The following is a 12,549-nucleotide window of genomic DNA, read 5'->3' as shown; positions in this document are numbered from 1 at the left end:
TTGCTTTTGCATTGGCATCCAATATATTGTCGTTCATCTTGCAGCAGTAATTCCTCAATAAAATATTCGTGCTACACCACAAAAGGTGCCTTAACACAAATTCACATTTCACAAATTCACAAATTCATCCTCCGTCGAGGTGATTGGCTTCGAAAGATAAGATGGACATTGAGGAAACTTTGATGGGACTGCGCCTGGGCGAAGACGCAGGCGTGAGAGTGGTGCAGTGACGGTGTTCCCTGTAAGGTCGTCGAGGTGAGAGACCTCCCGCACGATGTCGGCCTCAATGAAGTGAAGTTCACAGACCTAGAAAGAAGTTAAATGTTGTTCTAAATTTTTTTCTAACATTCCTGATTTAAAGGCAATTTCTGTAATTTAGCAATTAACCTTCTCGTATTTTTCAAAAGTAACTATTTAAAGAAGCTCTGAACATCTTACCCTGGAGTGCGGTGATACAATGAAGTCTGCACGTGGTATCGCCCTAATCCAGGCACTCTGGGCTTCTTCATCTTGTGGAAACTTGAAGACGTGATTTTTTTGCCCCGATTTGTAATTGCTCCGGCAATTGGGCACGCAGCACTTATTAGGCATATCTAGGCATGGCACTCCACATTCCGGGGCAATGAAGACTTGCGGTACACACAATCACAAGCACAGCACAAATGTTGAGACTGCATGCACTGGTCACGTCTAGAAAAAAAAATGTGCGTTCGGAAGCATGCGGCAGCATCGCTGAGCATGTCGGGACTTGTTTAACCTTGAAGCTATTCTGGGAGCGGCAGGGTTCCTGGAACTAATCGAATTGCTGTCGTCACCGTCGTCGCCTCGTTCTTCTCCGAATAACCGGGGTTAACTATTGTATATCTTCCGCGCTTCATTTTCAACACGTGTGCGCCCCTAGTAGCTTCGCAGCGCGCTGCACGGAACTTCTATGTTGGCCTCTTATGCGTGACGTAGCTCAAGGGGAGAGGGTCAGCCAGAAGGCCTTAAGTTCTCTAGAGGGTGTTGCTAATCTCTCTCGCTGGGGTTGTTTGACAAAGAGACGACATAGGAGAGGGAACGCGATTGTGTTGAGCCGGCAGCTTGCCTCCTACCCCTCTCTCACCTCTTAACCTTATACCCTCTCTCACTCCCTCTCTAGTCACAGGGCCGTGCCCCCACATGGGAGGAAGAAACCAGTGGCTATTCTAACATTCGCCGGACCAAGCAAACGCGTGAACCAAGCAGAATTTCGTCAGCCTCGAGAACGGACATATTCCCAAACGCAGTACATCCAACATCTATGGAGCGTGACCTCAGTAGGGACTTGCAACGGCTTCGTTTAGGTGAGCTTTCTTTTGTTTTTGTTTTCTTTTTGGCCTTGCACATTGCTTGTCGTGTTTCTAAAGTCGCTACAACTGCTGCGGCCAACGATTTGACTTTGCCTGTAGTGTCCGGAGACGAAGAGAGATGTGTTGTCCATCAGAACAACTAGTTTTAACTCTCTATTTTGGTTGGATATGAACCCGCACGTTTTATATTACTTTGTTCGAAACTTTCTCGGAACTGCGTTACGTTGGAAAAAACAAAAGACGAGAGTCGTCGATATAAAGTTTCCATAGGAAGTGCTGCCGGCAGTCTGAGTATGATAAGCGACTTTTATTGCCGCGGAGACGTGAATTCGCGGGCCGAGCTACAACTATAGGTCGCGAATAGCAGCCAGCGCTAAATCTTCGACACTTGATCGCAAGCATGATTTCCTCACATCTTGGGACAAACCAACCGACGATCTGAGCCCAAGCTCCGTAGCAGGGAGTTTTATATCTTGCCCAACCAAACTTAGGTTTACTAAAGAAAGCAAAAGAAAACGTTGTACAAAAGGAAGCAAAATGAGTACACGAGAACGCAAACAAGTAGTGATTTGGGTGCAGGAAATCTAAAAGTCCCTGTGCCGCTGCGCCAATCGTTTTCGCCGCTTTATCGGTTTAAGCATACACTCATGGCAATGTTCAGTAAAATGCCGATGGACGCCCATTCCTTGTGGCATCCACGCCTAGATTGGTCTCCGCTTCTTTAGCGCATCCTGAAAGACGCGAACGCGGATTACACCATCCGCAGGATGGGCCTTTACTCGGGGCCAAACCGACCGAGCGCACGCGACAAATCACGAGGTGGAAGTAAGTTTCGCATAAATAACTAAATCATGCTCTTGAAGGCTTATAATTGTCCAGCTTGAGGACATTTCGATAAGATTTGTCTTTCATTGCGGAGTTCGGTATAAAACACGAGCCGGTTTTTGGCAAAACTGTACTAGTTCGGGATGGATCAAAAAGAAGGCTTCGCATTAATATTTTGCACGGGTGCCAATCTTCATGCTTTGTTCCTTTGGAAGACGCTGCACCCCTTTCACGTACCAGGAGCGGCTGGTGTGAAGTAGGCACTTACTATGGTATATGCGCCGTTCTCCGGTGGTCCGCTCAATCGCCTCGTTTGTTCACCGCCACGCCGATCTGATTCTGATGCTTTGGGGGGCCCAGACGCCGCCGGCACCGATGCGCAGGCAGATGGAGGAAACATCGCCCACACGCAGCCGACCCCCCAAGCCCTTGGTCCGGGTGACGGCACTTGTCCAGAGGCGGAGTTGTCCGCTTCCTCGGGCTGCCCACACCGGCCACCGCCTCGTCCCTGCCGTGATTGCCACATGCAGCGATGGCTCCGGGTGCACGCTCAACGTTACCGAGACACTTCGTTCCCGGAATGGTGTCTTGACGATATCTTGGTGGCGTTAGAACATATGAATGAGGCGTGCAGGCTGCGGACCCACGCGGTTTCCATGAGAGCGTCGACGGGGGCTCGCCGCAACGTCTTCGAACCGCAGCCGCCGCAGTATTAGTGCTAACATGGTACGTGACAGCATTCTGTTTCCAAGTTCCTTGGGCTCAGTGTGCACCTCCAGTACGACTTTTCGTTATTTTATAGCGAAGATTTGTTTGCCTCTTCGAGTTTCACACTGCCACCGCCGCTGCTGCTGCTGCTGCCTGGCACACTGCGTCGGGCAGTCGTTCAGAGCGTGTGTATACATGACAGGAGCGTGGCTGAGAGGATAGGAGAGGCGATAAGCTGGTTTGGAGCTTTGGGCGGCGTCGAAAGGGCGCAATGCCCTCTGGAGGTCTCTGGGCGTCGCCACATTAGCTGCTTGATAGCTGTAATTATCTGTGACCCCCGCTGAGCATTGCAGAAATTGCAGCGCATATCTGTCTACTAACTTGCAAGTCCAGAGGGAAGCTAGATTGAATGGAAGAGAGGAAGGAAAAGAGTAGGCAGAGAATGGTAGAAGTGAGGCAGTCGCGAAACGAGTGAATAACAGCCTTGCCACTCTTCGCTTTCAGTTCCCATACAAATGGAGGGGGAGAGAGGGAAGGCAAAATGTGACGCGAGAATGCAAGGAAACACTACTACTATTAATTGATAGGAAAGACAGAGAGGTCGACCTTAGCTAGTGCGCTGCAGTCTGCTACTCTGCACTGGGGAAGAGGGAGGGGGAGCGAGTGTAGTGGGTTTGGTGATGGTGATAAAAGAAGTGGTGAGTGCTTATGTATATGAAGACAGTTGCCCTGTTAGAGAGCCAGTCGTCTAGCTTGGTGTCCTGCAGAATCTTCAACATCGCTTTAGTTGCACGCATTGAAGTTGCAGTGTCAGGCCATGGGCCGAGGATAGCGTCCTCCGACAGTGGTTGCCTGCCAACGCGGGCTAACGAACTTTCCAACGTCCTTCACTCCAGCATACGTGCTGGTCAATCGCACAGTATGTGTTCTATAGCGTTTCAGGCGTCTGGCAGTGTTCACAATCAGGGCTGTTCGACTGGTCGATCAGGTGTGCGTAGCGACGGGTGAAAGCAACGCCCAGCTGAATCCTTTGTAGCAATAGACAGCAGTTGCGGGAAAACACGATAAATTTAAGTTCAAGCTGCGGTACGTTTTTGTTATTGCTGAAAAATAAGCACCATGCAGATTTGTCAAGCGGCCAACTTATGCGGGGTGTGCAGAAACTGAGCTGCCTTATTTAAAGGGCACCGCTTGGTCTAGGCAACACTGAGGAAGTGGTCACACGTCAAATCAACATTTATTTGCCCGCCGCCGTAGCATTCCTGCTATAGCATTCCTCGAGTTCGCTGATTTGATCCCGACCACGGCAGCCGCCGTTCGAAGGGACGAAATAACAAACGTTCGTGCACTTAGATTTAGGAACACGTTAAAGAACCCCAAAGGGTCAAAATTAATCCGAAGTCTGCCACTACAGCGTGCCTCATAACCCGACTGTGGTTTTGCCACGTACATGCTCGTAATTCAATTAAAGTTTAATACTTCCGCAATCACGCAATGTGCCATGTGAGAGAATGCATATGCTCTATACCTTCTCAGACGTTAGGCAGTGTGGCGCACAACAACGCCTCAAGCAAACACCTCCCCCTCTGTGTTCTGTTTACTATGTAGACGAACAGCAGGGGTGCACGCAAGGTAACGTTTGACATCAACTCACCCTTCTCGTGTTGGAAGAAACATTTATTAAACATCCGCCGTCAACATCACCCCTAATTGTCGTCAGCCAAAGCATTTGTTCTGGTCACTTCACAAACTACAGCTCATGAACATTGACCCCAAACTTCTTAGTTGGATTGGGTGTTTCCTTAAAAACCGTTTGCAATACGTGTCAGCTAATAATCTTAACTCTCACTCAAACTCTGTTCATTCCGGCGTCCCACAAGGATCCATCCTCGGGGCTCTTCTTCTTCTAATCTACATCAACGATTTGCCTTCTTCTGTTTCCTCTCATGTCCATTTATTTGCGGATAACTGCGTAATCTTCAGATAAATAACAAGCAGTGACGATGTAACCGCTCTTCAGTCTGACCTGAACGCTATTTCATTGTGGTGTAGAACATGGCTAATGGAACTTAACATCACAAAATGTAAATCTCTTCGCGTATCCAGAACTTGCAACAGTATCCCCACTTCATTAAAACTTCTTTCTGGGCGACTTGGTGCATACTTGACATATATCCCATACTTGACAGCGCTTGTGTCCCGTCTTTCATACTTGTGGTTGCATGTGATTGCGCTGTAACAATTTTTATGTCAAGTGTCTCCACTTATTCCTTAGATCATGTCCCTTAGAATCGGTAGGCTCATACAAGTACCTTGGTGTACACATCACTTCCACTCTCACTTGGTCTGTACATATCACATACATAATTAACAATACTAATCGTATGCTTGGTTACATCCGCCGCAACTTTTCTAAAGCGCCCTCATCCCTCAAACAGCTGTTGTACAAAACGTTAATACGTCAGAAACTAGAGTACGCCGCATCCATCTGGGACCCTCGTCATGAAAACCTAATACATTCACTAGAAATGGTCCCAAATAACTCAGTTCGCTTCATTCTTTCCAACTATAACAGGACCGCTAGCATATCTTCAATGAAATCAAGCCTTAATCTACCATCCCTAGCCTTACGTCGCAAAGCGTTTCGTATCTGTTCCATAAGATGTTTCATCATCCACAATTGCGTAGCGAATTAACCCCTCCCCCACGTCACCTATCATCGCGATTAGATCATGCCTACAAGGTCGGTGTCCAATTTTGCAGAACTAACGCTTTCTTTCAGTCATTTATACCTCGTACAGCAGCAGAGTGGAATCGCCTTCCCGCACTGACAGCCACCATCAAAGATTACCAGCTTTTCAAGAACGCCTTAGCTAATATTGTATGAGTAGACATACCAGTTAAATTTTATGGCAATACTGCTATTCCTTGTATCACGTTTCCTATGTTTTCTTCTTTTGTATGCCTGTAACCACTCCCCTCTCCAATGCCAATGGCCCTGAGGGTACATGAAATAAATAAATAAACAATACAGGAAGCTTCGCTTACATCGATTCCAACAGTGCGTGGGATCCGCATACCTTTTCTTTTTTAAAAGAATAAATCAGAAATGAGGAGCTTATGTAGAATATTTTTGCCGAGTAGATTGCTCTTGAGCAAGGGTCTCCAAACTTTTTCGCCAGATCGAGGTTCCGATTCGCGATCATTGACAGCCGAACGCTAGAGAATTACAGGTATATTAGCGCAAAAATCATTCCTAAACTTAAACAACGGTACTGCACGTCGATTAATAATGTTATTCGAAGTATTCTGCGTCCTTTGTTTCACTAACAATACACTTTAAATACTTGCTTTGGCCTACTGGAATAGCGCAGGTGCATCCAAAAGTGGAGCGAAACTACTGTTTTAGGATTACAATTTCGCTTTCCCCCTCCATATCACCTCCTGTAGATCGATTCGAAATATTAAACAAGGGTATAGTGGAACACGTGCTTGTTACTATTTCGCGGTAGCGCAAAGCTTTCTATTCTTTTTTTTTTCTTGGTTGTTCACAGACACTATGTCCACCAAGCACGTGTCTACTGGACGTTGATGTACTCTTGTACTCTGGGCAGCGTCACCTGTCTTTACAAAGTGCCTTTTGTTTTGCCAGTTGATCATTATCGCAACTCCGCTGCGTAATGTTTGCGTTTCAACAGTGTTGAAGCGCAGGCCAATTGGTGTTGCAATGTCGTTAAATAAATAGCGCACGCACCGAACAGAGATCGCTCGTGACCTGTGTATTGTGCTATTTTTATACGTGGCAACATTTTTATTTACAGTACCCTCAGAGTAAATATACATTATAGAGGGGAGAGGCTACATAAAGGAAGTAAAAAATGATATACAGGAAAGGCACAGTATAAGTAAAAATAGAAAATTACACTAGCTCACTAATTTACACAAAAATAGTAGTCGCAGTTCACCATACAAATTTCATCATACACTTCAATATACAGGTTGGGAATGATAGGTAAATACATACATAGTTAACTTGAAAAAATAGTACTTATACAATAACAAGTCACATGATGTATCGAGCGCAAGGTTAATGATTTACATGTAGTTAACTAAAGCATTTCTAAATTGAACAGGATTACTTATATTAACAATAGATGCTGGCAGACCGTTCCATTCGTTGCATGTTTTAGGTAAAAATGATTGCGAATGTGTTAGTGTGTTGGAGCGAGGAACATGTACCTTATGCGTATGGTCTCTACGTGAGGAGATGAATGGTGCTGGGTTAATCCATGCCGACCGAAGCGCAGCGTTCTGGTAGTAAATCTTATGAAATAAGCATAGGCGTGATTGTTTCCTGCGGGTTAATAGCGAAGGTAGGTTCAGAGTAGTCTTCATTTGTGTTACGCTTGCTGTACGATGGTAATTAGCTAGTATAAACCGAGCGGAGCGATTCTGGACACTTTCAAGGCAGTTAATTGAGGTGGCATGATGTGGGTCCCATACTGATGATGCATATTCCAACTGTGGACGGACATATGTCGTGTATAACAAATGTTTGAGTGATAATGGTGCGAGCGAGAAGTTTCTACGAAGATATCCAAGTGTGCGATTAGCTTTGCTCGTTATAAAGTCGATATGGTACTTCCAGGATAAGTTATAAGTTATATGGACGCCCAGATATTTGTAATTTATTACGCTCTCTAAAGGAATGTTATTAAGTAAATAGACAGGACAAGCTTCATTAGTACGGGATATTCGCATTGATTTACACTTCTTGACGTTAAGCTGCATGTGCCATTTTATAGTCCAGTTATGCAGTGTGTTTAAATCGTCCTGAAGAGATGAAATATTAGCGTCATTAGTAATTTTACGATATATTACGCAGTCATCTGCAAAAAGACAAATTTTAGACGAAATGTTATCAGGTAGATCATTAATGTAGATTAAAAACAACAGCGGCCCAAGCACAGACCCTTGTGGAACACCTGATATAACTGGGGTTAGAGTTGAATTAACTTCATTAGCGCTTACAAATTGCATGCGGTGTGTTAGAAATGCTTTTATCCAATTAATTACAATAGTATCAATGTTTAGTGCACTGAGTTTAGATAGCAGTAATGTGTGGTGTACTTTGTCAAAAGCTTTAGCGAAATCAAGAAAAATACAGTCCGTAAGAAATCCTGCGTCCAAGTTGGAATGCAAGTCGTTAGTAAAGCAAAGAAGCTGGGTATCACAGGAGAATGTTTTACGAAAACCATGTTGGCTAGAGGTAAAGAAGTTGTTAGATTCAAGGTGATTGATTACCTGAGAATAAATTACGTGCTCCATTATTTTACAGGGCACTGAAGTCAAACTAATGGGCCTATAATTAGAAGGGTTATGCGTATCGCCAGATTTATGAATTGGAACGATCTTAGCCGTTTTCCAATCTAAAGGCAATATGCCGTTGTGAAGCGACTGAGAAAAAAGTAATTCTAAAATTATCGAGCAGTACTCACTAGTACTGTGTAAAAATTTAATGTTAATTCCATCAACACCACATGACGATCGATAAGTCCTGACGATAAGTCCTGACGATAAGGTAATAAGTCCTTCCATATATTTGTTCTGGTCACAAAACCGCCGCCTCAGTTTCGTATAGAGCCAGCGCCCGCCGCTAGAGGCGCAAGTGTGCATTAGCGGTCATGCGAACGCTGCTACCGCTGTGGGTGTGTGTGTGGGCCAGTCTCGGTATTACAGCTTCCTAAACTTCTCGAACCGTTGCTTTGCTTTCACAAATACTACTTATAAAATTCCACATCCATCAACAACTGCCTGAGCGCATCTTCTACCATGAAATGAGCGCCAGCAGAAAAAGAAAGGAGGTATAGCCGCTTAACATACAGCTTGCTGTTGTCTAAGTAAAAAAAAAAACCCTTTTTTTTTTTTTAGCCGCCACCTGAGGTCACCAGAACCAGAACTGGTGGACCATTCTTTTTAATTAAAGTATACTTTCCTCTGGGATTTTACGAGCCAAACCGCGATATGATTATGACACACGCCGCAGTGGTGTACTGCGGATCAATTTTGAACACCTGGGTTCCTTTAACATGCACCTGAACCTAACTAAACTCGTATTTGTTTGCACTTCGCCACCATAGAAATGCGGCCGCCTTGACCGGGCGGTCTGTCCAGATTTCTTTCTCGGCGCCGTTCGGCTCAACGCTTCGATAGGTTCCGCTTCTTAAAATTTGCCCGAAATTAAACACCGCGCATTCGCAACAAAGCGCCAGTGATGTCACTTGTAAACTGAGGCAAACAGCTGGGCTGTTGCACCCTCACTCACTCGTAAGTATAAGCGCGAACTCTCCGTTGAGCATAGCGCCAGATTGTTCGCCGAGCACCAACCGTTCACCTTCTGTTAAACTGTGAGCAGTATCTTATCAGGAGATCAAAATGGTGAAAGCGTTACTGCTAGGGCTGCTTCCGTAGAATTACTTCGTTTAATGACAAAGAAAGGAAACCGAGCTGCTCCGTGCGCTTCAGATCACTCGGCAAAGCGATGCCATTTCTGAATGCGATTAAGATATAGGATAATTGTGAGATCAACCTCACGACTAAATGTCTTCGGTGCGCCTTTTAGCATAGGATTAAGGAGGAGGACAAGGAAAAGAAAGAAGGTAGGGCGATCAATCGAACACACGTCTGGTTTATTACCCTACACATGGGAAGGGGTTTAAGGGAAAAGAGGGAAGGAAGAAAGTACCATCAGTGTGAATACGTGCTTAACTTCAGACCTATAACATTATGAGATTAAGGCGACCGTGAAGTGCTAGGACCCCGAGAGTTGAAACTGTATTACAATTAGGCAACTGTCTTGCAAGCAGTCGTTTAGAACGGTCAGTAATCCCAGCCCTTCTTCACGCTGCTCGTGGTTTCGATGCAGAAACGAGACTAGGTAATTTGGTTCTTAATGCGCAACTATTATCAAGATGTTAAAATATTCTAATCACCCGTCCTGATATTCTTATCATGGTCGAAAAATGTGAAAAAGAAAACAGTTTTCTAATTTAATCAGAGAAAAGACACAAGTTGTGTTGGTACAAATACCACACACGAGCACGATCGTTTATTTATTACGTAAAATAAGCGACATACAGACAGCTCAGATAAGCGTCCAGTCACGCATGGTCCACCAGTCACAATGCAAGAAGTTTGTTAGAAGCATGGCGCTGATAGAAGCTAAATAAAGAACATCATAACATGGAGATACGAAGTCGGGAGTAGAAACCACAGCAAACGAATGTCAGTAAATGCAGAATGTATAATTGATTGTTTCTGTGCACAAGAAAGCGTAAAGCATTAGCATATTATAACACGTCGCATGGCAAAAAACTCTTAAATGAACACAAGTAGCCACAACACTAATATCCAGTTTTTTTTTAGAGAATTCTTTGAGAATGGCCTGTTAGGGATCTCATCATTCTAGTTCTTCAGCTGTTACCTGATCATGCGCAGATTACTTGGTCAACAAATCATAATGCAAATATAGCTAACAGCATTGTGCTAACAATCTTCTTATTTACTTAAACGCACATACAGTTCAAGAATTTTAGCCCGTCAATAGCCAACACAGAAGGACAATAGAAAGTAAAGCAATGCATACTATTCTAACACTGCTTTTAAAGGCATTCTAATGGTATTCCTTCTGTAGATCGTCGCGGTCGAATGAATGGGGTGAAAACGCTATTGCTGTGACGTGAACTGTGCTACGCTGATATAACAGAAATTGAGCTTGCAACAAAGCCCTCATAAAAGCCTCAAACAAATGTGTGTTTTATCAGCAGTGCTCTGCTCAGGCCTTGCAACATGCTTCTTCTTCGTCACCATTGCAATTTTTCAGAAGTGGTCGCGCTTACGCGATAAACGTGCTTGCTACTACGCCCTTTGAACTGGTCGGTTTCCTACCACCCGCTCCTGGACATGAAGCTTGCCTCTTTTCTCGCATCTGCTTGTTTTTTTCTCGTGAAAAAAATTGTCTATCAAAACATTCTCCACAATTTTCCTGTACACATCAAAGCAGGCAGTTTTGCCAGCTGTGTACAGTCCTAAATCATCTCCAACAATGTGGAGGAGGGTGACTAGCTGGCTGGAGGCCACTTGTAGACCACATTTGGATTTGGCAAGAATCGCGCCATTTGCCGCTCTTTCCGATCTTCTCAGAATTCTCAAAGAGCTTGAGCATCTCAACGATCAAAACCATTCTTTAGAGACATAGCCAGCAAGGCATTGCATTATTCCCTCTTTTGGAGACTGCTGTTTGTACAGAACTGAAGCCTCCTCCGCTGTTTCTGCAGGTTCCAAGAGGACTTCACCCAGAAGAATAGCCAAGGAGTCAGCCTGAAATGGAACTACCGCAACGTTGGTGTGCTCAAGCAAGCGGCACATATTGCAAAAGATGCACTGGATGCATTGTATTGTTTTGCAGTTTTACGAAGACATCCACAATTGCAACTAGGCTTTGTCGAAAATTGCCATGGCTTTTCTTAGTGAACAGCTGCAACGTCTTCATTTCTTGATACTGTTACATTGTACAGTTCCACAGTCCGCTGCCATATATGCTATGACCATACAGCTTAATGTGAATGTGGTCCAAAAAGAAGGGACTTGCACTTCAGTCTATGAAAACAAAAAACAATGACCTGCAAACTGAAGAAATTTTTAAAAACGTTTGCTCAATTTCATTCTGTTCAGGAAGCGTTGCTCCATATATATTGTTTCTCACATGGCAGGCAGTAGGCTTTTGTTTGTTGAACAGATCTTTCAGCTTGAGGAGCAGTTGTGGACCATCTCCCGCTACCGAGGATCGCTTGGGCGGCTGGGCAATACTCTTAAAAGAAAACATGTTATACGCAAAGAATAACTGCTGGACTGTTGGATGTCCTCCGGCAACATGTCTGACAATGCCAAAAAATCTCTGAAACAAAAAAAAATGCTTCGCTATTTACTTCACAAGCAGGAAAATGGACTTGTTTACCTCTAATGGGTCCTTTCCAAACTTTCCCACCAGTAAAACACGAAAGCCTGCTGCAAGAAAGTTCTCGACAAGGGATATTGTACTGAGCAGGGTTATTCTTAGAGCCTCAGATGTGGGCTTGCTCAAAAAGTGGATCTGCCTCTGCTTTGGCAGAATTTCTATGCAGTTGCAGCAGCTGTCAAGCCATGCAGTGCTCTTTCAGTGTATGTAAAGTAATAAAAAAATCAGAGGTATGCGTGAGGCCAAAAGCTTAATTCTTACATCAGCATGCTCAGCTTCGTTTTACTGCACATGATGGTCCTCCGAGAGTTGAAGCAGTCAAATAATCTTTTTATTCTTGTGGTGAATTCACATGTTGCTGCAGACTCATGGAGCTTTTTGCATGCTTAATGCTCACTGTAGAAATCCGTGGCTGTAGCTGTGAACTGGAAATAAATTTTTCTCGTCTCATTTCATTGTGTGTCACCTGCATAAGCGATTTTCGTGCCCTAATAGCAGCTGAGCATAAGGTACGTTACATGGACCGCAAGTTTACCGCTCATTTTCTGGAAAGCATTTGGGTATATACGTGCTTCGTCAGCTTCGGCACGGAACGCAGTCCCCAGATTTCCGCTCTTCATATTCTAGAAGTACTTCATAATGATGATATTGTCACGTAATAATGACGGG

At 44.4% G+C, this 12,549-nt stretch overlaps 1 long non-coding RNA gene across 1 annotated transcript; it reads left to right on the top strand.

The window, feature by feature from the left end:
- Positions 1 to 1,239: 1,239 nt before the first annotated feature.
- LOC129382741 (uncharacterized) lies at positions 1,240 to 12,261 on the top strand. Its single transcript, XR_008610789.1, has 3 exons — positions 1,240 to 1,325; positions 2,517 to 2,882; positions 11,201 to 12,261. It is a non-coding gene; the product is annotated as an uncharacterized lncRNA (long non-coding RNA).
- The last annotated feature ends 288 nt before the right edge of the window (positions 12,262 to 12,549 follow it).

Source organism: Dermacentor andersoni, chromosome 6 (genome assembly GCF_023375885.2).
Source record: "Dermacentor andersoni chromosome 6, qqDerAnde1_hic_scaffold, whole genome shotgun sequence".
NCBI lineage: Eukaryota > Metazoa > Arthropoda > Arachnida > Ixodida > Ixodidae > Dermacentor > Dermacentor andersoni.
The sequence above is the reverse complement of the archived record's forward strand: the minus strand, read 5'-3'. Positions and strand labels throughout refer to the sequence as shown.